The sequence below is a fragment of the Halichoerus grypus genome, chromosome 5, assembly GCF_964656455.1.
Source record: "Halichoerus grypus chromosome 5, mHalGry1.hap1.1, whole genome shotgun sequence".
NCBI lineage: Eukaryota > Metazoa > Chordata > Mammalia > Carnivora > Phocidae > Halichoerus > Halichoerus grypus.
Window position 1 is genome coordinate 37,843,956 of NC_135716.1, and position 26,172 is coordinate 37,870,127.

General features: G+C 44.3%; 2 long non-coding RNA genes across 2 annotated transcripts in view; one reads left to right on the forward strand and one right to left on the reverse strand.

The window, feature by feature from the left end:
- Positions 1-26,172, reverse strand: part of LOC144381723 (uncharacterized) — a 73,214-nt gene that overhangs the window by 15,430 nt on the left and 31,612 nt on the right. Inside the window, exon 2 of the long non-coding RNA XR_013447495.1 lies at positions 6,708-6,884. This is a non-coding gene — a long non-coding RNA (uncharacterized LOC144381723). The remainder of the gene's footprint in view (positions 1-6,707; positions 6,885-26,172) is intronic.
- LOC118532116 (uncharacterized) lies at positions 14,396-24,544 on the forward strand. The gene is made up of 5 exons (XR_004915570.2): positions 14,396-14,467; positions 14,584-14,667; positions 15,870-15,952; positions 22,336-22,590; positions 24,397-24,544. It is a non-coding gene; the product is annotated as an uncharacterized LOC118532116 (long non-coding RNA).

The window sequence follows — 26,172 nt, forward strand, 5'->3', positions numbered from 1 at the left end:
TTTAAAAAAATTATAATTCTTGGTACTAGTAAGAGTTGGAGGCAACAAGCAATCTCACATATTGCTGAAAGGAGAATATATAGATATGATTTTTCTGGAAGTCAACTTGAATAAAAAGCCTTAAAACTGAGCAAACTCTTTGACTCGGTAATGACGTTCCTTAAAATAACATCTGTCCTGAGATAGTAATAGAAGATGTGAGCAAAAATGGTAGTAGAAATTCTTTAGTAGGACATTTTATAATAATTTTGTCTTCAGAATTAAAGAATGGAGGGTCTGATTATCCTGGGGAGTAGGGGAGTGTGGTGTGGGTGACCCTGCACCTGTGACTTCTGGAGCTATTGTGTCCAGTTCTCTCGTCCTGGGGCACTTGAGGGAGGAATGAGGGTAGAGGCAGATTCCCAGCTGAACCACGGGTCACTGCTAACCAAGGTGGCCAGAGCATTGTGGGAGGGATTCATGAGACGTGGTGTGGGTTTTGGCAGCATTTGCTCTACTTGAAGTGATACTAGTAAAGAACAGAGTTTTGGAGTAGAATAATGGCATCATCTCATACTCCAGGGGCTGAGAGGAAACTTGCTAATAACTATTTTGAGCTAATTATTCCCTAACGGTCAAATAGTGCTTATGTATCTTAGTGGTTGCATTTAGGGAAGTTATGTAAACAGATCAGCCCATTGTTGGGGGAATATCAAATCAACTCTCGAGTTAAACATATTTTTATGAAGTCTATTTTTCCTTGTAGGAATTTTTTAGCAGCTGGGAATCCAGATGCTAATTATTCTAGAGGCCCCTCAGATAATAACCCCTGAGCTATATTGGCTTACCCAAACCATGCTTTCCCCCATACACATACCTGAGCAAGGTAAGGAGCAGACCAGCTGAGACCAACACCCAGTGAACCCACAAACCTGGCTTCTGTGATACCTCCAGCAGCCAGGGCTTGGAGCCTGTGCAGACCTGGTTATTCCCCAGCTTCCTCTTCCTGTCTACCCCACCCCAAAATAACACGGAGCTCTCGGTGGTGTTTTCATGCCCATCTCTGAGCTTTGATAGGATTGCAAAAGGCCAACGTAGTCAAGGAGGCCAAAGCCCACTGATGAAGAGATGTCCCATCCTCCCCATATTGTGGGGAGCTGTCCTTTATAGGTAGGACAATTGTTGGCAGGTAATGCTCAGTTAGTGGTTTTTCCAACCTGGGCCCTCCCAGGACTAAATAGGCCAGGGAAGGACGTAGAGTCTCTATAATCAAAATCATGATGATTGATGGTGATGAAGAGGAGAATGTTGATAAAGATAACTACCATTCACTGAGTGCACACTCCTACTATGTGTCAGGCAGTAGGTGAAGGGCTTTATACATATTACCTCATATTATTCTCACAATCTGAGCGCTATTCTTAGATCCATCTTGGGGATGAGGGAACTAAAGCTTAAGAAATGTAAATAACTTGCCTGAGGCACAGCTAGTAGGTGGCAAAGTTAAAAATATGAACCCAGATCTATCTGACTCTGGATCCAAGCTTTTAACCACCTAATGATATTGATCTTGAAACATGCAAGAGAAAACCAATAAGGAGGAGGGGATGAGCAGAGTGCTTGCTCTCTCTCTCTCTCTCTCTCTCTCACACACACACACACACACACACACAAAGGACCAAGTAACTCTTCAGGAACTCAAATCCTGGAGATCTTTATTTAGCTCCTGATTGCAAAAGGTGGCCCCTTTGCAAGCCAACAGACTGTTCAGGATGGATGTCTTGGCTGAATGTGATTCGGGGTTGGGAGATGGGCTCCTCAGTCCTACCATATCCTTCCACCCTCTAAATACATTCCCCTTCCTTTCCTGGACTACTTTCAGTCAGTGAAGCGCAGCTCATTCTTGAATCTGTGGCTCCTCTGGAGCAGATCTACTTTTCTCCTCAGCTTCCCTCTGGATCTGAAGGACCCATGTGACTTCATGCAGTCCCACTGCGGAAGATTCCTCTTAGGAAGTAAGCTGGGCACCTGGCAGGTGTGCTTACTGGCTTGACCCTTCCGTCCCTGAATAAACAACTTCCCCACAAGAGCCTAGGAGAGAATCCGCACCACTTGAACCTTATCAGATGCGAAAGAAACACATTTCCCTCCCTGAGGCCTGCATTGTCTACATTCTGCAAAGAGTCAACTGTGGAGATGTGGCAGAGGCTAGGAGTCTCCTGAGGGCCAAACCTTATCAATGTCCCTACTGATGACTCATGGTCCAGAGACTGGAACTGCTTTCAGCCTGTGAAAGGAAGAGGAAGCTACTCAGCAGGGTTGGGTGGGCCTTTCAAACTTTGGTCCACATGAGAGAGATGCCACAAATCACCTTCTTCCAGTGCTCACAGTGCCTGTTGGTGTAACAGCATACATAAATTGTGTAGAGAGTATTTTTTTTCTTTTTAAAATGATTTGAGGATTTCTTAGACTTAAACTTTGAATAGATAATCCATTAATATGGTATATAAATATGTTGGGCTCCAGCTCCATGTGCAATGGAGAAACTGTGCTTCACCCTTTCCTTCACACTGACTATAAAGCCTGAGTAGAATTCGTGGAAGATGATTTGAAGATGGAGAAAAGCCAGTAGCAACAGGCAGATGGGGGAAGAACATCAGAATTCAGAGTACCATGGAATCACACCAGTGCTGAGTTCACATTTCTTCCCATCGGTAACGTAGGACATGGATTCAAAGCATCCAGAAACCCGGAAGAAAGCCCTGGTGAGCAGAGAATTCCAGGAGAAGCTCGAGCGCGAGCTCCTCTTCAAGGACTGGGCAAAGGTACTCCTAATGCTCCCGAGAGAATAGAAAAATCCCATTGTATTTTCTCTTATTTCTCTTCTCTTATGCCCCAGCCCTCCAGCAATCTGGTGGTTGCAACGGCAGTAACAACCCACTAGAACCCACGAGACTTAAAACTCTGAGGAAGGGGAGTCTTCTCTGGGAGAACTACAGTTCCAAGAAGAGGAGACAAAAAACAAAACAGGAAATAACAAGTGTTGGTGAGGATGTGGGGAAATTGGAACCCATGTGCACTGTTGGTGGGGATGTAAAATCGTACAGCTTCTGTGGAGAACACTAGAGCAGTTCCTCAAAAAATTAAAAATAGAAATACCATTTGATCCAGAAATTCCACATCTGAGTAGATACCTCAAAGAACTGGAAACAGGGTCTTGAAGAAATGTTTATACACCCACGTTCACAACAGCACCAGTTAGTTGCTGATGAGGCTATGGGGCGACTAAAACTCTCACACATTGCTGGCAGGAGTGCAAAATGGTCCAGCCCCAGTGAAAGATGTTTCAGTTTTTCATCAAGTGAAATATATCCCTATGACCCAATAATCACACACCGGCATATCTACCCTAAAGAAATGAAAATGTATGTCTACACAGAAACCTGTACACACGTATTTACAGCAGGTCTATTTATAATTGCCCCGTGCTGGAAACAAGCCAAATGTCCTTAAATGGGGAGGGGGGGTGAATCTGTATTGCATCCATACATACAAAGGAATGCACTTTTGATCCACACAACAATTTGGATGAGTCCCAAAGATATTATGCTGAGTGGGGAAAAAAAGCAGTCTCAAAAGGTTACACACTGGGGCGCCTGGGTGGCTCAGTTGGTTAAGCATCTGCCTTTGGCTCAGGTCATGATCCCAGGGTCCTGGGATCGAGCCCCGCATCGGGCTCCCTGCTCAGCGGGAAGCCTGCTTCTCCCTCTCCCACTCCCCCTGCTTGTGTTCCCTCTCTCGCTGTCTCTTTCTTTCTGTCAATTAAATAAATAAATAAAATCTTTAAAAAAAAAAAAAAGGTTCCACACTACACGATTACATTAACATGATATTCTTGAAAAGACAAGATTATTAGGATGGAGAATAAAGGAGTGATTGCCACGGGTTAAAGTTAGCGGGATGTGGTGGCATTAAAGGGATAGCATAGTATTTTGTGGTTATGGAATTGTTTAGTATCCCAATTATGGTAGTATTATATGAATCCATACATGTGTTAAAATTGATAGAACTCTATTTTTTTATTAACATATAATGTATTATTTGTTTCAGGGGTACAGGTCTGTGGTTCATCAGTCTTACACAATACACAGCGCTCACCACAACACATACCCTCCCCAATGTCCATCGAACTCTATTTTTTTAAAAGACTCAAAAAAGGGTCATTTTTATTATATAGTAATTTTAAAAATAAAAAGTAAAAAAGTGTGAAATGAAGTCTTCCTCCCACCCTTCCATTCACCCTATTCCTGCCCACACCCTCTTCCAGAGATATCCACTCTTATTAGTTGCGTATGCATCCTCCCAGAGTTTCTTTATGTATATATAAACAAACATGAATATCACTTTCATTTTCCTCTACTTTCTCACAAAAGTGACAGTTTACATAGTATTTATTTTACTTAATAATATATCCTGCGGCTCTCCCCACATCAGCTGTAGACAACAACTCTTTGGCTCCTAAATTCTGGAAGAAGCTTTTGTTGCAGCCTTGGATCTGGTTTAGCATGCAAAATCCTTGAGGAAGAAGGATTTGTTCTCTAGGACTGACTGCACGCCAGGGGCCGGGAGGTCTATTTACTGAAGTGTTCAGCCAGGTACATGGTACACACAGGCCCGCTGCCCGCTGTGCCAAGCCTAAGTTACTGCCAGTAATAAATGCTCAGATTCAATTGTCTATTGTCTCAGACTGCCTGGCTTATCTGGTAAATATTTGTTGCATAAATGGCTTCATTTTAGTGTGGGTTGGAAGGGAACGCAGGCGCTCGCATCCAAATCCTGGGCCCTGGCTGTCCGCTCTGCAAAGCCATCAGATACCAGAGGCTAGTGTCTGGACCCCTGACTTAGATGAATTGACCATTCCCATGGCCAGGCTACCTCGGTCCCCTCACACCTGCCCTGCAGCTGCTCATACCAGACGACCCATATCTCCCCAACACACTTCCCAGATGCTTTTTAATTCCAGTGTTTGACCTTCACTGATCCTCAACCTTCTTCTCTTGCTAAAACTTGTAATATGTTTCCTTCATCACACTCCCCAGAATTACTGGATATTTGAAAAATAACACAAATTTTTGGTTAACAGGAACTCTTGATCAAACCTAGACAACAATCGCTGCTGTTCTCAGCACACTCCTCCAATGTGGGTGGAGGATCTAAATTCTTGATTCTCAGTGCTGGACTGATTATTCCATTTTAGATCTAGAGAAACGGAGGCCCCATAACTTAATAATATGCAAAGAGATGACACAGTGTGGTAGAGTGAGAAGAAAGAAAAAGTATAGGTTTCAGAGTCAGATATTCAAGATCTGAGGTCAAATTCTAGCTCTGGTACTTTCTAGCTGTGTGACTTTGACACACAGCTTAGGGTTTCTGAGATTCAGTTTTCTCATTTATAAAATCCATGGGGTGGTTATAGGGCTGGAGGGACAAGATATATAAAACAGAAGCCGTGGTACCTGGCACATTGCTGGTGTTCAAAAAAAGTGCAGATATTACCATTTTGTGTCTTTAGACAGGAATTTCTACCAACCTTTTCAGGCTATGAGGTGGCACGGTGGAGTGTAATGGTCAAGCATGCCGGCAGTCCATGTTCACTGTGAGTACATAATGCTATAACTATTAGCAAGATACTTAATCTCTCTTGGCCTCAGTTTTCTTATCTGTGAAAACTGGCACGAAAATAGTATCCACCTTACAGAGTTGTGACAATTCAGTAAGATAATGAAGAGTAGTGCCCAACACATACAAAGTGTTCAGTAGATATCAAGAATGCAAGAGAAGAAGCAAGACCAGAAGCCTCTGTTGTTGTTGTATCTGCCAAGGACCCACTGGCTAAAACAGTCATGCAGAAAGTGTACTCTATTCACAGTGGGAGGAAATGTATCTTGCACAGTAAAGGGTATAGATATATAATCCTATTCCAAGAGAGTAAAGATTGGGAGCAATTTACCACAGGTGCCTGGGACTTTGACCCTGGCTGTTAATGGCATGGATCTGGTTCAGACACATGACCACATAAACAGCAGTAATATAAAAGTAATAATAACCCCTGCCATTTCTGTAGCTCCAACTATGGTGGGAAGGACCATTCTCAGGAAATAGGAATAAGAGCTGGGCAGACAATTCATTTGTGACTCTCTGTCTCTCCCCTCATATAATGCTGTAGTTCATGGTGTGGCCGGTTCCATTTCAGGGACATAAAGATGAAATAATAACAACAACGATGATAAAAGTAATCGTAATAATATTTTTGGTTACTCTCTATGTCAGGCACTTCATGCATACTATCTCATTTAATCCTCATAATAACCTCATGGTGTGGGTGTTATCTTTCTCATATTGTAGATGAGGACACCAAGGCTTTGAGACCAAATGGCTTTTCCAAAGTCATCTAGCTGGTGGGGCGCAGAGCTGGAATTTGGACTCTTTGAATCTGAAATCTTTCTTCTCATTTTCCTGCTCTTCCTCTTCTCTGTGCACCACACACATTCTCAAGTGCCTCTGTTTTCCAGACCTAGAGCAGAGCGAATGTCCTAGACCCTCTGCCTACACTGGGTGGTGGGGGATACATAATTATAGCAAAGATACTGGTGCTTACATTAACAGGAAATTGTATTGCTCAGATTTATGAAGGATGTTCTGAGCTAAGAGTTGAATAAAAAGCCCACCTGGGAGATGGGTGTCCACATGCTGAGGTCTGTCTTGTCTTACAGGATGGGGAAGGTGCTGGCAGGGCCGTGGAGCCTTGACTGAAGGATCTGGGAGCCTACCCAGCTGATGGCTGAGGTGCCAGGCTCTGGAACTCGGAGGCTGCCCAGAAGAGCTTCTGTATTAGTTTCCTAGGGCTGTAACAAAGGAGCACAGATTGTGTTTAAAACATCGAACATTTACCCTCTGATGATTCCTCTAGGCAGAAGTCTGAAGTCAAGGAGTCAGCAGGGCCATGCTCTCACTGAGATGAGGTAGAATCCTCCCTTGCTACTTCCGAGCATCTGATGCTAGCTGGCAGTCCTTGGTGTTCCTTGACTTGCAGCTGCATCACTCCTGTCTCTGCTCTGTCTTCACATGGTGTTCTCCCCTTTGTTGGTGTCTGTGTCCATATTGTCCTCCCTTACAAGGGAACGGGTCACATTGGATTAAGGCCTACCCCCATCTTAACTTGATTTCATTGGCAAGGACCCTATTTCCAAATAAGGTCACGTTCACAGGCACTGGGCATTAGAACTTCAACGTGCCTTTTGGGAGGACACAATTCAACCCATAACACTGGCCATGACCTACAACTTGGGTGGGGTAAACATATTGCCTCAGAGTAAGTATTTCCTATGAGCCTTCATTGCAGCTGAGACAAGGGTTCTTCCAGGTGGCCCTTGGACAACTTAAAAAGCATAATCCAGAGAGGTCAGGCTATATAGTTCCGTTCTCCTGCAGGTGTGGGATCATCCCTCACTTTGCGACTGAAGACTTGCCAGGTCCTGGAAACATCTGGGAAATGTTTTTGTTGAGGAGAGTTAAACATCTGAAGAAAATAATAGAATGACATTCCTGCCTGGTGGCTCCCCTCTGCTCTTGCCCTGCCTCCCACTGCACCGTGGTCTGCTGGCCTAGAAAGAACGTGGGCTTTCGAGGGAAAAGGTGACCCCAATCACTCACTAGTTGTTTAGTTGTAGGAGTATTATTTCACCTCCTGGAGCCTCTCTTTACCTCATCTGTCAAAATGGGACCTTAAAGGGGCTCATGGGTGGCTCAGTTGGTTGAGTGCCCAACTCTTGATTTCGGCTCAGGTCATGATCTCAAGGTCATGAGATCAAGACCCGCATTGGGCTCCACGCTCAGTGTGGAGTCTGTGTGAGATTCTCTCTCTCCTTCTCCTTCTGCCGCTCCCTCCGCTTGAGCTCTCTCTCTCTCTAAAATAAATAAATAAAATCTAAAAAAAAAAAAATGGGACTTTCAATACTTACTCAGAGTTGTAGTGACAATGAAATGGTATAATGCACAGAGAAGTGTACATATAGTAAGTGTTCAGTGGAGTGTCCTTTTCCTTCCCATCCCTGTCCTTAGTAGATAGGATCAGAAGAATGGATATACCAGTTATCACTTCACTAGTTCAATTCAACAAATGTTTATTGAGCACCTACTGTATATATGGCTTTGTGCTGGGTCTGGGACTACAACAAATTATAAGATCTTTTCTTTCTTTTCTTTTCTTTTTTTTTGAGAGAGAGAGAGAGAGAGAGGGAGTGCTTAAGTGCATGCAGGTGGGGAGAGGAGCAGAGGGAGAGGGTGTGGAGGGTACAGAGGGTCTGCACAGGGTAGGGGGAGGAGCAGAGGGAGAGGGAGAGAATCTTAAGCAGACTCGCAGACTCTGCACTGAGCATGGAGCTGATCTCATGACCCTGAGATCATGACCTGAGCCGAAATCAAGAGGCGGGCGCTTAACCAACTGAGCTACCCAGGTGCCCCAAGATCAGTTCTTCAGATCACACAACCAAGTAAAAATATAGTAAGCTCCATCCTATTCTCTTTAGCATAGTTCAATTTCTCAGGCACAAAACAAGCCAGTTTTGATGAAAGGACCCAGTCATTTCATTATATAAGACTCTGAAGCTTGGGGTAAGGGTTAAAGCCAGTGTTCTTTAAAGTCACACACACACACACACACACACACACACTGTAGGCCAGGAAGTCTGTGGTCTCAGAACATATTTTAACAGGCTTTAAGTTCCTGGTCCAATAACCTGAGAATGCTGATGCAAGTCTGGTCCCTGCCCAACACTTGAAGACCTGGGAGACCCAGGGCTCCCAAGAGCTAGTGGTATTAGGGAAGTTCTTCATAGGCCATGGAAACAAAGAGGATCTATTGCTTATTCTTGGTCTGTAAAAAAATCAGAATCCCATTTTTTATTTTTGACTGCTGACAGTTTTCAAGTGCCATCACCCTCTTTCCCCTTCTGTTCCACACTGGGGCAAGCTGATAAGAAGGGCCAGGCGCACAGGTGCATGTTCCTTTAGCATCAATGGGAAGTTCGAGCTCCACAAGCCCTTGCTGGCAGGAGCCCTCACTCCAGCCCCACCCCCTAACCACCATAAAATCCAAGCCTTTTTCAGATCTTCTTGGGAGCCTGCCCTGCTCCCCCTAGAAACTTTCTTTATGTGAGTAATAACCTTTTTAATACCCCCTTGGCGCATGTGTGGTGTCATCTATCTCAACATCTGAACCAAGTTTTGGGTGGGGGTACATCTCGTCTCTATGGAGTGACTCAACACAGCCTCTTTTGTTTTATCTCTAAGGCTTGTGATGCTCTAACAGGTCTGGAATTACTTCTGATTCCTTCACTGGGCCCCTCCTCCTCCCTGCAGGGAGTTCCCAGGGCAGAACAGGCGCTCACCAAAATTGTGTGGGACTTGAAGTTTATTTTGTGGGGTCCCAAGCCTGCCCTTTGTTTTTTTTCCCTTCAGTTCATTCCTCTCACATCCCTCAGCTGCTAAGTCCTTTAGCATCCTGCCCCACGTCCATTCCTTTATTTAAAAAGGCACTGAGAAAAGGATCTGAATAACTCCTTTCCACCAAGGTCTGAATGACTTCTCAATTGGAATACATTTCTTTTTTTTTTTTTTAAGATTTTATTTATTTATTTGACAGAGAGAGCACAAGTAGGCAGAGAGGCAGGCAGAGGGAGAGGGAGAAGCAGGCTCCCTGCCTAGCAGGGAGCCTGATGCAGGACTCGATCCCAGGACCCTGGGATCATGACTTGAGCTGAAGGCTACCGCTTAACTGACTGAGCCACCCGGGTGCCCCTAAATTTGAATACATTTCTTTTGTGGAAGATAACCCTCAATAGTTTCAGCAAAAGGACTCACTTGTTAATGGTGGAATTGTAGGCATCGGCAATAGGATAAGCCTCTGCATAGTTAGGCTCCTCACTCTCAAACATCTCTTCAACTCTCCAGCTAAAATTTCACAATTAGGGCTTCACTTCTTTGGTTCACAGCTTAATTCTTCTTCCCAAAGGCAACTCCTCCTCCTCCTTTAGTAATTGATACCCAATGTACACACAATTATCATGTCCTTTCCTGAGGGCAGAATTTTAGGGGACGGGATGGGGAGACCAGGGGCATGTTGGTTAATCTCAGGTGGCAGGAACTAGGCAGAAACTTCATCGGGGAAAAGGTTACAGGGCCCAGCAAGAATGGTCAGAGGCCTGGAAATTCTGGTATGTCCTGATTTCCAGGGACCTTAGGCATGCCAAGTGACACAAAGCACAAAAGAAGTTTGACCTAGAGAATGTTAGTACTGCCAATGTCCTTAGAGGCCACCAGTCCAACCTCACACTTTCACAGATAAGGAAACCAGCATTCAGAGAAGTACTCTATCCAAGGTCACTGAGGGTCTGATACCAGAAGTAGGAATCAGATCTCCTGCCTCTGAGGTGGCATCATCAGGATTGAAGTGCATCACAATTAATCTGTTACAAACAATCAAGAATGGTCTTTGTGAGTGAATTGTTTTTCAAATACATTACTGGCACTCACTTGTATTTCTGTTGTGCTTTCATGAATGCAGAAGAAGTGGGTATTCCACTCCCTGGAACTGGCCTAGCCTTGGTTACATCCATGCAAGTGTGGTGTGCATAGAAACACGGCGGTGTGTTTGAGAGCATGTGTGGGTGTGTGTGACAGCAGATACAGGGCGGAAACCCGAGTGCTACCATGTCAACATAGCAGGGAATGGGGGGGCCTTTGTCCCCCTCTATTGGACAGCTTCTCCCTCAAACCTTGCAATTTTAAACACATACTGAGTGTCCTTCTTTCCTCTCAATTATGTAAAAAGGTTATGAGGGGCTCAGGGTCCTTGATTTAGGGGAATACTAGGGATTGCTTAAGGAAAAATTCTGGCTCTTTCCAAATCCATCACATTCAGAGGAAGCCATGGCAATAAGTTGTTGCCTCAACACCCCAAGCCAGACCACCAGCAAAGGAAAATAGGCTGTCGCCCTTTTGGGTTTCTCTCTCAGTAACCTGAGGTAATTTTCACCTCTTTTAGGGCCCGACATATTGAGTCTCATAAGACTCAGGCAGGATTTCCAAGTTAAACAAGGGAGAGAGGGCACGGTCCTCCCCACTGTTGTTTTCCTGTTATTCTGACCCCTGTGGAGTGTCCTGGGGCCATAGCTGGAGCTGTCATGACACAGCGCAGATGTGAGTGGATGGAGTCAAAGAAAGCCGATAACCAAAGTGTACAGCCCACTGCTTCTGAAATAGAATCAGCATGGAAATACACACATACATGTGTCTATATGTGTTTGCTTTTCCTACAAAAACTTCAATTAGCAAGAAAAATTACAAGTGACCATAATCTTCCAGCATGAAAGGGAGCCTGCGTGCTAGTGCTGGATGTTTCAAGTCAATCAGCTTCCTTCGCCAATGTGGTTCCCATTAGTCTGAGAGCTGCCCGGAAAGGCTGTCTCGTTTCACCTGCTTCCTCTGATGGAGGCCTACAGTTGCCTTGTTGCCATAGGAATCACGAAGGGATGGCTGGCCCTGGTCCGAACCCAGGCAGCCCGGAGAGGGCGGAAGATGCCCCGCTCCAGCTCTAAGTGCCTGGAGATGTGACACCTGGGTCACAGCAGCCATTCAATAGCCAAGTTGACTGTGTAAGTCCGGAGCTACGGAGCAGTTGTTGACCCTCAGCCCTGAGGTTCGGCAGGAGTAAATAAGATTTCTAAGGGTTTACCATCCTTGTCAGCTTCCCCTTGTCAGTTTTCCTGTTGCTCCTGGGAGTTCCTAGCCAGAGGAAGCAGAGTGGAAGGGGGAGCTATCCAAAGTCTTCTACCCCTACTTGCTCACTCCCATCCACTCTTGCCCAACACCTTCCTCCCACCCCCCACCCAAGATTATTCTAAAGCAGGGTTAATGGGATGGAGTAAACTTTCTTTTTTTTTTTTTGTTCTTTAAACTTTGGCCACTGCTGCCTACTTTTTGTTCAAATTTAGCTGATGTTTATTGAGTACCTGTTATGTGCTAGGCATTGTGCTAAGTGCTTTCACAATTATAATCTCACATGATCTTTATGACAACCCCGCAAGGGACGATTATTATCCCCATTTTACAGATGGAAGGATTCTGAGATCAGATGGGGACCCGATTATGGATGTCTTGAAGGTTAGAAGATGGAAATGGAGGGCCATCAACACTTTTGAGGACAAATAAACATGGATTCCAGCCACAGCTTTGTCTTTTACTGGCTGTGTGACATGGGCAAGTTTCTCAAGTTCTGAGCCTCAGTGTCCTGATTGGCAAACACGGATTGCCTTATAGGGCCATGGGGATTAACTGGAAAATACACATGTAGTTAGCACCCTAGTTAGTGCCTAGCACCTAGTAGATGCTAAATAAATTAGGTGACGATGATTCTTGGAAAGAGATCTAATAGATGAGTGCAGGATGAAATTGAGGAGGGAGATATTGGGGATGGGCACTGGAGGTAAGAAGCCTATGTTCTGTCTAACATTTTCAACAGAAGTGAATGAGAGGGGGTTGAACATGGATAGATAAATCTATCAATAAAACAGAACAGAAAACCCAGAAATAGATCAAACATAAATTGGACTTTAGTTTATGATAGAGGAAGCATTATAAATTAGTGGAGAAATTATGAGACATTCAATAAATATGTTAGGACAACTGGCTTCCTATGTGGAAAAAAATTACATTAGACTCCTACCTCACACCACACCCAAAAATAAACTCCAGATGGCTTAAAGACCTAAATGCTTGAGGGAATGTTTTTATGATGGGGAGGTAGGGAAGGGTTTATTTTACAAGACATGAGAATCAGAAATCAAAAAGGGAAACGTCAAATTTTAAAACTTCTGAAAAAAAGTTAAAAGGCAAGTCATAAAAAATTGGTAGTTGAAATACATAAAGAAATTCTTTAAGTCAATTAAAAAATCCTTTAAGTCAATTTTAAGCCCAACAATAACAAAATGAGTAAAGACTTTAAACCAACAATTTACAGAAGAACCCTGAATATCCAACATACATGGGAAAAGATGTCTGGGCCTCACTAATAAACAGGGATATTCAATCTAAACAACAAAATTCAATTTCATGTTTTTAGCTTGGTAAAAAATGAAAAATTATGACAATACCAAGTATTGATAAAAATGCAAGGAAACAGGAGAATTCACCAGGTAGGTAAAATCATTTTGGAGAACAATTTTGGCAAACTCTAATAAAATTGCAAATATGCATATCCAACTGAACTGGACGAACACCGACTTCTGGAATGTATCCTAGAGAAAATTTGTACTTGTTTTATAAACACTGCCTATAGAAACCAAAAAACCCCTGAAACCACAAAATGCCCACCAGTGAGAATTTGGGTAAAATGAGTAAATGATGGAGCATACATATGATGGAATATTACACAGCAACCAGAATGCATGGATCCCATGTATATGTAGCAGTAAAGCCAGATCTAGACAACACAATGTTGAGAGATAAAAGCAAGTTGCAGAATATATGTAGAATATGATACCAGTTTTCATACAAGTTTAAAGGCATGGAACAAGGTTATATACTGTTTATCAATACCTGAATGTATAGTGAAAATGTAAAGAGAAGGACAGGGGACACACAGAACTCATCACTGATGACTTTGGGAAGGAAAGGAGGGGAACAGGTCTGGTGTGAGGGCATAGAGTATTTTAATTCTGTAATGCTTCAATTCTTTTAAAAAAGATCTGAAGTGGGGTGCCTGGGTGGCTCAGTCAGTTAAGCCACAGACTCTTGATTTTGGCTCAGGTCTTGATCTCAGGGCTATGGAATCGAGCCTGGAGTCAGGCTCAGCTGGGAGTCTGTCCTAGATTCTCTCTCTCCCCTCTGCCCCTCCCCCCTCTAAAAATAAGTAAGTAAATCTTTTAAAAAGATCTGAAGTAAATTTTTAAAAAGTAAGCATTTGTTCATTTTGGGTGGCAGGCACATAATTCTTTCAGGGTTCTGTTTTGTTTTGTTTTTTTTTCCTTAAAAATAAGCAGATCTGGGATCACTCTCCCTCACTTCTTTTCATCAAGGAGTAAGGGTCAGGAGTCCCATTAGTCATGGGAGAAACTTCCTGGTGGACCTCTTTATCTTGTCTCTGAGAGTGTCTTTTCTTCCCAGGGCTCCTGGCTTTATCAAGGAATTCAACCTGTCTATAGAGTTCTTCTAGAACTTCTAGTAGGCGTAATGTTAAAAGCAAAGCATCCATTCTAGTGATCTTGGTGGAAAAATTATATAATTTGAAAAGTGCAGTGAGTCAAGCTCTGAAGTTAAAACTGAAGGACTATTGCGTCAGTATGGTCACAATAGGAAACAGAATTCACCCCCAGAAGGCTCGGAGACTATTACAGAAGCGTGGGCAGGGTTATGGGAACACACAGGAACGGTGAGGCACCCAGAGATCAGCAGTGTGGGAAGTCATTACCACCCCAGGGCTGGGGGGCGGGGGAAGAGAAGGAACGGTGTGACTGCGTCCCAGTGAAAACTGAAACTACCCCGTAGGGACTGCCTGGTGGAAACTTGAGTCATGGAAGCACTCAACAAAAGCCGGAGACTGGACCAATGCAGAGAGAGCATACGGAACAGGTGAGAAATACCCTGACCGATCTTTCCTCCCAGCCGCCAACCTCTTCCGGGTGCCTCCCATTGGCTAAACCCCATCGGAACCAGTTACAAGGGATTCTGGGAGATGTAGTCCACTTGGGGGGGGGTCAGTCCCCTGAGGCTCAGAGTAAGGAAGAGCCAGCTTGGGGGTGCGAGCAAATGGTAACTAACCAGCCTAAGAGCTAGAAAAATCCCAGTCGTGGAGTTAGTGAGTGATAGTCACACATTTTAGCTTGGAAGAATAGAAAAAAGAGACCTGGGCCTGCTGCCTTTGGAGAGAGGTAGGTTAAAGAAGTAGAAACCAGAGAGGAAAAAGGAGTAGGGCTCTTGCTACACCTCTGGGAAAAGAGGCTGACAGACCTCACTAGGCCCAGGGTGAGGGACAGAAGTGAGGGTGCAGAGGCTTTAAGGTGGGCCCAGAAGGAGTCGGCGGTCAGTGGCTATCAAGCCCCATCTGTTTCCTCCAAGTGGGAATTAGTAGATAGCCATGGTTGCTGAGTGTGCAGATGCGGAAGAAGCAGGTGAGTAGGAGGGAGAAGGGCCTTGTGTGAGACCCAGCATCAGCAGGTAGGAACCACCAAGAGCACCCTTCAGCCTGAGGCTGCCTGGGGCCCCATGGAAAACAGTGCTTATCCTCCTAACCAGGCTCCAGACGGCCTAGAGACACCTTCCGGAACCCAGGCTGGCTGCCTCCCCCAGTAGCCCTTCAGCAGACAAAGTGACACCCACCAACTCATTAAGGAGATTTCTCTTCACTTCCAGCTCCTCTGCTAAGGTCTGGTTGGCTTGCCTGAGACACAGAGAGGAGCAATGGGGGACAGCTCAGGCCAGGGCCCCATCTGAGCTTTTTTGTACTCCTTTCCTGTCCCCATCAGCACTTTCCTAGTATCTGATGGGGTGGGTGAATTTAAAGGCTCCATGGTTTAGCAATGGCCAGTGGTAGGCTCCTCTCTTGGCCGTGACATTTCTGTGGGGTTAGGACTTCCGTTCACCCCATCCGGAGGCTGCTCTAGTCAGGAAGACACAGAATATCAGTCTCTTAAATGTGAAAGGATGGCTCTCAGCCTTCTTGGGGGCCCCAAGTCCTAACCATGAAGTGCCATAGTTATCCATCCACAAGACTCTATGCTCTTTGAGGACTGAAGCTGAATTTGAGTTTTTAAAAATATTTTTCATTCCCACAGCACATACCCAGCTCGGACACTGTTTAATTTAATCCGGTCCATCTCCTTCCTTTCAGAGATAAGGTGACAAAGGCCCAGTGAAGGTAAGCACATTTCCTAGGGGAACACAGTGAGGACAGAGCCTCTACTGGAACCCGAGCCCCCGTTCCTTGTCTACTGCTCTTTCTACTCAGGCAGCATGACTCTGTCCTCATTGCTCTAAGTGACTTCCTCGGGGGGCCTTTCCACCAGGTGAGGGGCATAACATCAGGTCTCACACGTTTCCTGACTGATGGCTTCCCGGCTAAACACAGATGGGCTCTTCCTGGCATAGAGCTGGGTGCCATGGAAAGCTCTGAACTCAATTTTTTATAGGAAAATGTGTGCTGCCAACTCAGGCTCCCTGGGGGACATTTTAGCTGCATGACTCATGGGATATTCAGAGATCCTGCTCCATTTAAGGGTGATCTATTTACAAGCATGTGTAGGTTTTTAGAATTTTACAGTAATTTGTGGGGAGGGTGGAGTATATATTCAGAATGTATGGGTCTTTCCCGGACTATAAATAAAATGTGTGTTTGTGTGTGTGTGTGTGTGTGTGTGTGTGAGAGAGAGAGAGAGAGAGAGAGAGAGAGGGAATTATGTAGGAGCTTTCTAGAAACAGATAGCTAACTCTTTTCAGATCCAAAAGGATTTTCTGCAAATTAGACCTTCAGAGTATCCTTCTTGGTTTGCTGAGGTGCTGGTTGAGGGGGCAGACACAGGGAAGAGATGGGACTAAGTGAAGGCAGGAGCCTCTCCCGCAAAGCCCGGGCTTAGCCGTGATTCTGATAGTAATTCAGGCGGAAGCATCATACTCTTTTTCCTCTTTATTGCAATTGCTAAAACTGCCCCACAGGACACTCTGTGGGAGGGAGAAAGAGCTGATGGTCCCCTCCTGTAAGTGGCCTTTGCCCTACATCTGGGAAGGGATGGATGTCATTCCAGCAACCCTTGTGGTGAATCAGCTAGATGCCCAGAGATTTTGCTGGATGGAAGCAGACTTCATCCAGGAAAGGTATTTCCAAGTGCCCCCTCATCACCCTGGTTCCTCCAAAGGACAGTGAGACTGTCCTGACCTCCGGGGAGGGGAGTTTGATGAGCAAGATGATGGAGGAAGGACCAGCAGGCCTGTCACAACCAGCCTAGCTTAGCCTGGAAAGGAGGTGTGCAGACACTCAGTCACTCTAAGAAAAAGCCTTAGAGCCTTTCTCTTTCCCCCCACCCCATCCAATCCATCACAAGTCCTGTTAGGGCTAGCTCCAATGAAGATCCCAAACCTGTGTGTCTCCTCCCATCTTCCCACTGAGGTACCTTCGTCCAAGCTCATTTTGGTGTTCTCCCACAAGGGGCCTGCCAACTCTAAAAGGGGTTCTGAATTCCTTCCAGACCACTCTCCTTTGTTCTTTTCTAAGAACATCTCTTCCTGGGCCAATCTGCCTTCAAACAGCCTGTGGGAAGGAACACTTTTGCACGAGCCTCCCCAGAAGGACCTTTGCCACCCAGAATCCAATCTAACTGGCTCCAGTAAGGAGATTGCATGGCATCTGCGCAGCCAGCTCCAGTTTGCAGAGGACTCAAGCTGGCAGCAAGGACCAAGCTGAGATCACCAAGTCCTTGGGACTGGCTGGAGTTCAGAATGCTCTATCGCTTGATCCGAGAAGCAACAGACCTCACCCGTGGCTCCCTTGTCCTGAAACCACAGGGCCACATTCTGAAAGCCTCTTCCCACAGCTCACTCCAGCCTGATCAGACCAGCAAAACCACTTCATTTCTAGATCTCTTCTACAACCAGCATGCCAGGAGTAAACCAGCCAACGTCCTGATGAAATGTACAACACTGACACAAGATATGTTGTCAACACAGCAGGGGAAGTAGAGGTGGGCATCTTTAAGGCAACTCAAAGAGATAAAGTCTATTCACCCTTCTTGTTACAATCCTAATTATAGCTCACATTTATTGTGATACTTACCTTGTGTCAGGCACTGTTGTATGCACCTCATTAGCTCATTTACTCCTCTCAACAACCCTGAGAGATAGACAGATATTGTTACTGTCCACATTCTACAGATGAGGACACTGAGGCACAGAGAAGTTAAGTGACTCTCCCAAGGTGTGCTGAATCAGTAAGTGGCAGGCAGCCGAGCATGAGTCTGTGTTCTTACTTTATATATATATATAATATATATAATTATATATATAATTTATATATATAATAAACACATATATAATATATATATTATATAATATATAATTATATAATATATATATAAAAAATATATATAGCTTCTCTCGCTCCAGGAGTCAGACAATAGGAGACTATCAGAGTGATGAGATCACACGTTGACCTGGTGATTCACTATCCTGCAGAGCTCAGGTCCTATGGATGGGCAGGGTGTAAGAAAGTCAATGGAACGTTTATTTTCATGATGCTCTGATATTCCTGGAAAATGTTTTAGCAATTCCTGATTTCTAGTTCCTTACAGGTCCTTTTGTATAAAAGTAGAGTTGAGAGCACGTAACCACATAGCCTTAGCCCCGATGGCCTGTTAACAAAGCTTTCTAATTGCTGGAATACCAAGCGAACCCCACTAGCCTTGACTACTCAACTCTGACATTCGGTGAAACAGAGATGATGCCCCTATAACCCTGAAAAATGGCTGCATAATAAAATATTAAGGTAAGGGAAGTGCCTGCAAGAGAGAGCTCTTGAGGAAGGAGGGATATTCCTTACAGCACAAACAGAGCAGTCAGATCCATCTGTCAATGGATGTACCATTCACAGGCCAAACTGTGGCATCATTAATGATAGATCTTATTTGATCAGAGGAAGTTGGCCCAAAAAGCCAAGGTAGTCTTTTGATAGTCTGGGGGAAAGGAATGTTTTCACCGAGAAAATATTATTTGAGCTCCTACAGGACGACAGAGTAGGCATGGGAACATAGCAGGGGAAAGCTTGCATTTCCGTGGAGCTCACAGTCTAGAGGGGACAATGGACAGGTCATCAGGTAATTACAGTGTGCAAAAGGTACAGCAGGGATAAACACAGGGTGACATGGGAGGGAGATATCACGGCTGTCCCTTTGAATCTTGGAGAGGCAGGAAAGGCTTCCCTAATGAAAGAATGTTGAATTCAACATTTGAAGGGTAAAACAGAAGTGGGAGGTGTGAAAAGAGAGCCTGGGTGTGTGCAAAGATCCAGAGGGAGAGTGGAAACTATAGGGAGCAGAGCAAAGGGGAACAGAAGAGAGCATGTGCCCAGTCTGTGGGGGCCCCTCAGAGATGTGAGTCTGGACAACTTCTAGCCTATGTCAGGTGAAAGGACCAGGGTACATTACAATGCCCCAGCACCATTTACCTTTCCTATGCCACTGAAAACATGGCCTGTTCAGGGAGCTACAAGGTCTCCTGAAAGGGCAAGAGATGAGATTCAGAGGTAACCTCCACAAGAGTCTGGAGGGCCTCATCACTTAAATCTGAGGTGGGCCCTTATCCTGAGGGCAGTGGGGAGCCACTGAAGGATTCTAAGCAGGATCTGATTTAGAAAGATCCTCCTGGCAGCACTAGGGAGGGTAAATTGGAGAGGTAATCAAGACCAGAGGTGCGAAAGCCATTGCCCTCATTCTGAAGGGAGATCACAGTGGCCTAATTCTGGTATAAAGTATTCAAGACAACACTCATTTCTCATTTTCATCACTTCCCCTTGGGTGCCTATGCCTTTTGGAGCTCTCTGAAGTCAAGACATTTGCTTTTATTATCAACATTCAGCAGGAATAAAGGGACGGTGCCCAGTTCTTGCCCCCCGGAGCTCACTCACGTCTCTCTCCAAGAATATCGTGACTGTTCCCCAGCACGGGAAGGAAATACCATTTCCCCACCTCTTTTTTTTTCCCCCTCCAAAGTCATTCTTCATTTGCTTCTGTGAGATGTTTGTCTCTGGACAGTGTTTGGATTCCATGAGCATGTGCGTGTGTGCGTTACAGTCCAGCTAATGGGTGGCTCTGCTTTTCTTGGTTTCCTGGATGCAGGCAAACTTCAAACAGTGCACTTTCCTCCCGATGCTTATCTCCACAACCCATTTCTCAGAATGTCTTGCCCATTAACTTTCAGACAGCACCATTTTCAGTGCCAAGCTGCTTGCTTCAAGGTTTGGAGTGCCGCTGGAGCATAAAACAATAGCATTTCTGCCTCCACGTCCCTCCAATTCCCCTAAACCTTGCCTATCTTTCCCCTCGCTCCCAACAAAACAAAACAAAGGTTTCCGCTTCCTGAGAAACACCCTTAAACTTGAACCTGCCCTTGGTCCCCAAAAAAGATTCATAGGTCATCACCATAAAGCATTTTAAGAGGAGTTGAAAATGCAGGGAACACCATTCTTGCAAATGTGTTCCCCAAAGATGTCAGAGATATTGAGCAAAAGAGACAGGATAACTCAGTACAACTTCACAGATCTCTGAGAATCCTTCAGTGGCTCCCCATTGCCCTCAGGATAAATCACAGACCCACTGGGTATCTGTGTTCTCTTGGACAGTGACTCTCCACTCTGTAAGCCCTAGTCAGTTTTTTATTGGGTAGATGATTTGGAGACCTGTTGGAGGTTGCCTGAACCAGGGGAAGAGCTCCCCCTGCTGGCGGGCAGATCCACTGCACATTAGTTCCAATTGCCCATATACCAGACTCTATGCCTTGGGTGTGTTCTTGGAGGTTTGGTCATTAAATCGAATCATATGATAAGTGCTCTTGGGGTGTGCACCTTTAAAAGGAAATCCATGGCAAATCCTTTTGTGAGGCGAGAAATCCTTTTGTGACGGGTAATAATCGTTGTTCTTCCCCAGCCCCTTCATTTGTTGATGCCGTGAATGTGGGGATTTATTGAAAGGGTTCTCTTGAAGACCCTGAGCATGGTTCCTGGGAAGAGGCCATGGTAGCTGAAGCTGAGTCTAAAATGCTGCCACATTTGACCTTTCCATGGTTTGCTGGGGCTCCTTGTAACCCAAAGCTTGTCTCAGTGGAGTGGTTGGTGCTTCTCAAAGTCCGACTGGGGGCTGTCTTCAGCAGCCCCAAGAGTCCACCACTGGCTGATTTAGCTGGACCAACGCACACATTTGGAAATGGGTCAACTCCTCCTGTGGGCCTTGGCTATAGAACGATCAGGAGGGAGCAGGAGGGAGAGGGCAAAGAGAAACACCCCCTCCATCGGAAGGGTATCAACGCTTACCCAAAGGGATCACGCCTGTCACAATTAGGGCTGTTTTTCCTCGCTCCAGATGTTGCGTGTTACAGAATCCTTTGTTGGTAAGCACACACATGGCAGCCTTAACAGCAACCGGTGCCAGCCTGAAGGCTCCAACAATGGGGGCTGCAACTGAGCCTGAAATATGATGTGCCATGCGCTGAGGTATGAATGCTGTGCTTCTGAGAACACCAGGCTGTGCTGTTCCCAGAAGCCCAGACCCAGGTTTGCTTTGTGAATTCTTTGTCACCAGATATCATGAGGCCCCTTTTTGAGCCTGGAGACTGGGCCCAAGGGAATGAGTAATGGGATTAAGCTTTAAGGCTTGATCTCTTCTGGGATTTGAATTCTTGCCGTGAGAATCCACCTTCAAGGCCAGCCTCGGGCTTTCACCTGCAGGCCCAAGAAGATGGGCCCTGAGTTGTTTCCCAGACTCCGCAGAAGTCAAAAGTCTAGAGAGGCCAGGCTGCTTCTCTGTAGTTGATTGGTGTCCTGGAAATCACCAAGGAGACTGTCTTGTGGGATCCCTGCTAACCCAGCCATCAAAGGGGGCCAGAAACCACTGGACTTGAAAATTACGTTCACGGCACCTTGAGCTCTGATCATGAAGGGGAACCCAGAATAAAAAGCAGAAAGACTCTTTCCTTCTTCAATCAAAAGGGCAGACAGGCTACATGCATTTGAAAGTGGTTATAAACACCAGACCCACCAGCTACAATTTAGAAGGTCTTCTGTGTAATCTGCCCGGTCCCAGATACTTTAATTCTATGTTGCAGGGAAGTAAGGTGCCAGCTGGCTGCTGACCGACCACGCTCAGGGTTCAGTTCTCCATAGCACTGTTTGGGAAAAGCTCAATCTAAAACAGACAGCTCTGGATGTGTTTAGGTTTTGCTTTCTTTCCACTTTTAAATATTAAAAATTGACTCCAGCTGTGGGGTAGAAAGTAACGCCTAACCTATAAAAACATTGACAAATAAATCACAATGCAATTTGCTGCGCATTTTTGTGAGGTCTAAACACCAGTTCTTGAAAGGAATTTTCCATTATTGCATTTTGGGAAGATAACTCCTTCATGAAAAATTCATTTGACTTTTATATTTCATAAAATCATCACATCGCATTCCCACATTTGGGATCTGCATGTGGGCTGGAGCACCCATGGCTTTTAGCTTGGCTTTCTAGACTCCTAAACCTCTCTTCTGTGACTTTTGCAGGAAGAGGGAGAGCATCAGGAGCCTTATCTGGTTATGCTGTATCCCCTGCTTGGGGCCCTGTCCTTCTAAAAAACCAGGCTAAGTCTCAAGAAAGGACAGCTCTTTTTGAGTTGGATTGAATGCCAAACTCCCCTAACCAGACTGTCCATGTGTGCACACCACAAGGCATCACCCCCATCCAAGCAAGAAAGAAGCACTCAAATGTGTTATTCCTTGGTGGTATCACTACGAAGAAATAGCACTTTTACGTCTGAGGTAAGGATAAAAAATACATGGGAGACTCAGAACAGAGGAGGGGAGAAGAGTCTGTGTGACAGACTTAGTACTATGAATTAGAGACTTTAAGAGACTTTTTTCCAGAAATGATGCTGATCCCAGCCCAGTTCGCATGGTATCTGTCAGTAAGGTAGGCGTGCTGCACTAACAAACAGCCCCAAATCTCAATGACTCATTTCTGCTTATATTACATATCCACCACAGGTCCTTTGCACTGTAATATCCATGCCAGGATCCAAATGATGGAACAACCATGGTCTCAAACATTGCCAATGTTCATGCCAAAGGGAAAGGACCATCTTGGAAGGCCTCTCATAAGTCATTAAATGCTCACAGCCTATTGGGCCAGAGCTGCTCACATGGTGCCATCCAACCTCAGGGTATGCCAGGAAATAAAATCCAACTGCCCAGAAAACAGAACTGGAAAGACTTGGAATGTAGCACTGATGGATATGATATCCAACATGTCTACTTAAACGTGGAGGTCCTTCTGCAGTGTCTATGTTAGTCAACAACCCTTCTGGGCCCTGGCCTCGATAAGATCATGACCCTGGGAATATAGCTTTGGGAATCCCGAATGGGTCAACTACAGTCAGGCTTGTAGTGGACACCTTCTTGGGGTGTCTGCCCTGTCCCTGCACTGCCCTGACTGCTATACCCAGCCTACCCACTCATAGGGGTGGCTCCAGCAGTTCCTGTCATGCTGGTACTACGCAGCCCTCTCCTAGATCCAATTGATTGGATCAGGGGAATGCACCTAACCAAAGCTGCGCCACTAGGATCCTCTGGGACATAGGATCCTAGAATTGTAGTTCAGAAACAGCTAGTCCGTATGCCACGTGTAAATTTGGAAGCTCTGGTAAAGGCATTTTCTGCCATATGCATGGAAAAAACTAATGACATTGAACTGCAGGGCAAAAAGAATGAGTCAGACATGCAGGGAGAAGTGAATACAAGAAAGCCCATGGAGAGAGAGAGTGTGTGTGTGAGAGCAAGGGTGGAGGGTGAGGGAGGGAGAATCCCAGCCTATGTGCCTTGCACATAACCACTTGGTGCTAGCATAAAATTGGCACTTGGTTGACAAGGGAGAATGAATGTTGTACAGACCAATATGAATGCCCACCACAGAAGGCAATTACTTAGATCAAGGGCATTGAGTGTCTAGAACATTCCTGTTAAAATACTGACAATCATGGGAAAAATAACACCTGACACTATTACCAGCCATAGCCACTTTATGGTAGATACATTTAGTGAGTTAGGCAGCCATTTGGTGTTGTCCTTAGGGAAAAGAGCTCAGGATTAGTTAAATATATATAAAATAATCAAATGTATATAAAATAGTCTATATGTATATATAACCATCAAATACAGAAAGCAAGGGGGAGGAGAGGAAAGAGAGAGAGAGAGAACACTGAATTACAGAGCTTTTATTAACTTCTTAAATCTGTATCTCTTTTCTTTCATGCCAAGAGTCCTGATTCTCAAGGACATGGAATGATAGAATGAGAATATCCCACAATTTCTTATTTATTTTATCCCATATTTCATACACAGCAGCCTCAGAATCACAATACCAATCTTACCATCATTATGATGACCAAAAACATTTTGAAATGTTTTGTATATGATCTCTCCACTCCCCCTCCACCACCATTAAAAAAAATAGTTGTACTGTATCTACGTTGTCAGAGCATAGAGCTATTTAATACTTTCCTCTCCCTCCTGGACTTCATTTAGTCTTGGTGTTGACAAGTAATTACAGTCATCCCCTTTTATCTGCAGTTTCACTTTCCACGGTTCTGGTTACCCATGGTAAACCTGGGTCTGGAAGCAAACGATCCTTCTTCTGATGTATTGTCAGCAAGTCAGTAGTAACCCAACACTGTGGTCACGATGCCCACGTCATTCCCTTCACTACATCTCGTCACGTAGGTATTTTATCATCTTACGTCATCACAAGAAGGGTGAGTACAGTACAAGAAGATATTTTGAGACAGAGACCACATTCACATAAGTTTTATTGCAGTGTATTGTTGTAATTGGTCTATTTTATTATTGTTGTTAATCACCTACTTGCCTAATTTATAAATTAAAATTTATCATAGGTATGTGTAGGAGAAACCATAGCATATAAAGGGTTTGGTACTGTCCTCAGTTTCAGGCATCACTGGGGGTCTTGGAAAATGTCCCCCGTGGATAAGAAGGACTACTGTATATACTTAATGCTCCCTACAAACATCTTTCTTGTTATTTTGATAGTTCAGAGTTTGTTCTCTTATAGACTCTTCAGGGAGGTCTATGGGACCAGTTTCCCTAAATTGTCACATGTTGATAGCAATATGTCTGTACCCTTTGCAACTGAGAGTAAATTTTGCTGAATGCAAAATCTTGGCTCACATTTTCTTTTCCTGATTATCTTACACATTTTACTCTATTTTCTTCTGGCATAAAGTGGCACTATCAAAGTCTGATGATAATGTAATTTTTTTCTATTTTATGCTACATGTTCTTGTTTTCTATTCCCTGAAATATTTTTTTCTTGTTCTTTAAAGTCTCATGATTTTATAGAAATATATCATGGAATGGGTCATGCGGGTCAATATTCCCAGGTACATGGTATGCTTTTTCCTCCTGATGAATTGACCACTTAGATGTTATAGTATAGCCTTGTTTCTCTCTGGTGATATTATTTGCTCTGAAATCTACTTTGTGTAATATCAATATACCAACTCTAGCTTCCTTTTTATTATTTTTAATTGTGATAAAATATACATAATATGAAACTTATCACATTAACTATTTTTAATGTACAGTTCAGTAGTATTAAGGACATGCACCATTGTTGTACAACTAATCTCCAAAACTCTTTTCATCTTGCAAAACTGAATCTTTATTTCCATTAAACAAACTCCCCATTCTTCCTTCCCCCTTCCACCTGGAAATTACTATTCTACTTTCTGTCTATTAATTTGACTGCTCTAGGTACCTCATATATGAGAAATCATACAATATTTGTCTTCTTGTGACTGGCTTACTTCACTTTTCTTAATGTCTTTAAGGTTCATCCATGTTGTAGCATGTGTCATAATGTCCTTACTTTTTAAGGTTGACTAATATTCCATTGTATGTATATAGATTTGTGTGTCCAGTCATCTTTATATGTATAAGATTTTGTTTATCCAAACATCTGTCAGTGGACACTTAGGTTGCTTCCATCTTTTGGCTATTGTAAATAATGCTGCTCTGAACATGGGTGTCTAAAAATCTCTTTGAGACCTTTTGGATATATACCTAGAAAAGGAATTGCTGGATCATATGATAATTCTATGTTCGATTTTTTGAGAAGCCACTCTTCTGTTTTCCATAGTGGTTGTCCCATTTTACATTTGCACCAGCAGTGCACAAGGAAGCGTTCCAATTTTTCTACATCCTCACCAACACTTGTTACTTTCCTGGGGGTTTTTTTTTGTTTGATAGTAGCCATCCTAATGGGTATAAGATAGTAGTATCTCATTGGGATTTCGATTTGCATTTCCCTAACGATTAGTGATGTTGAAC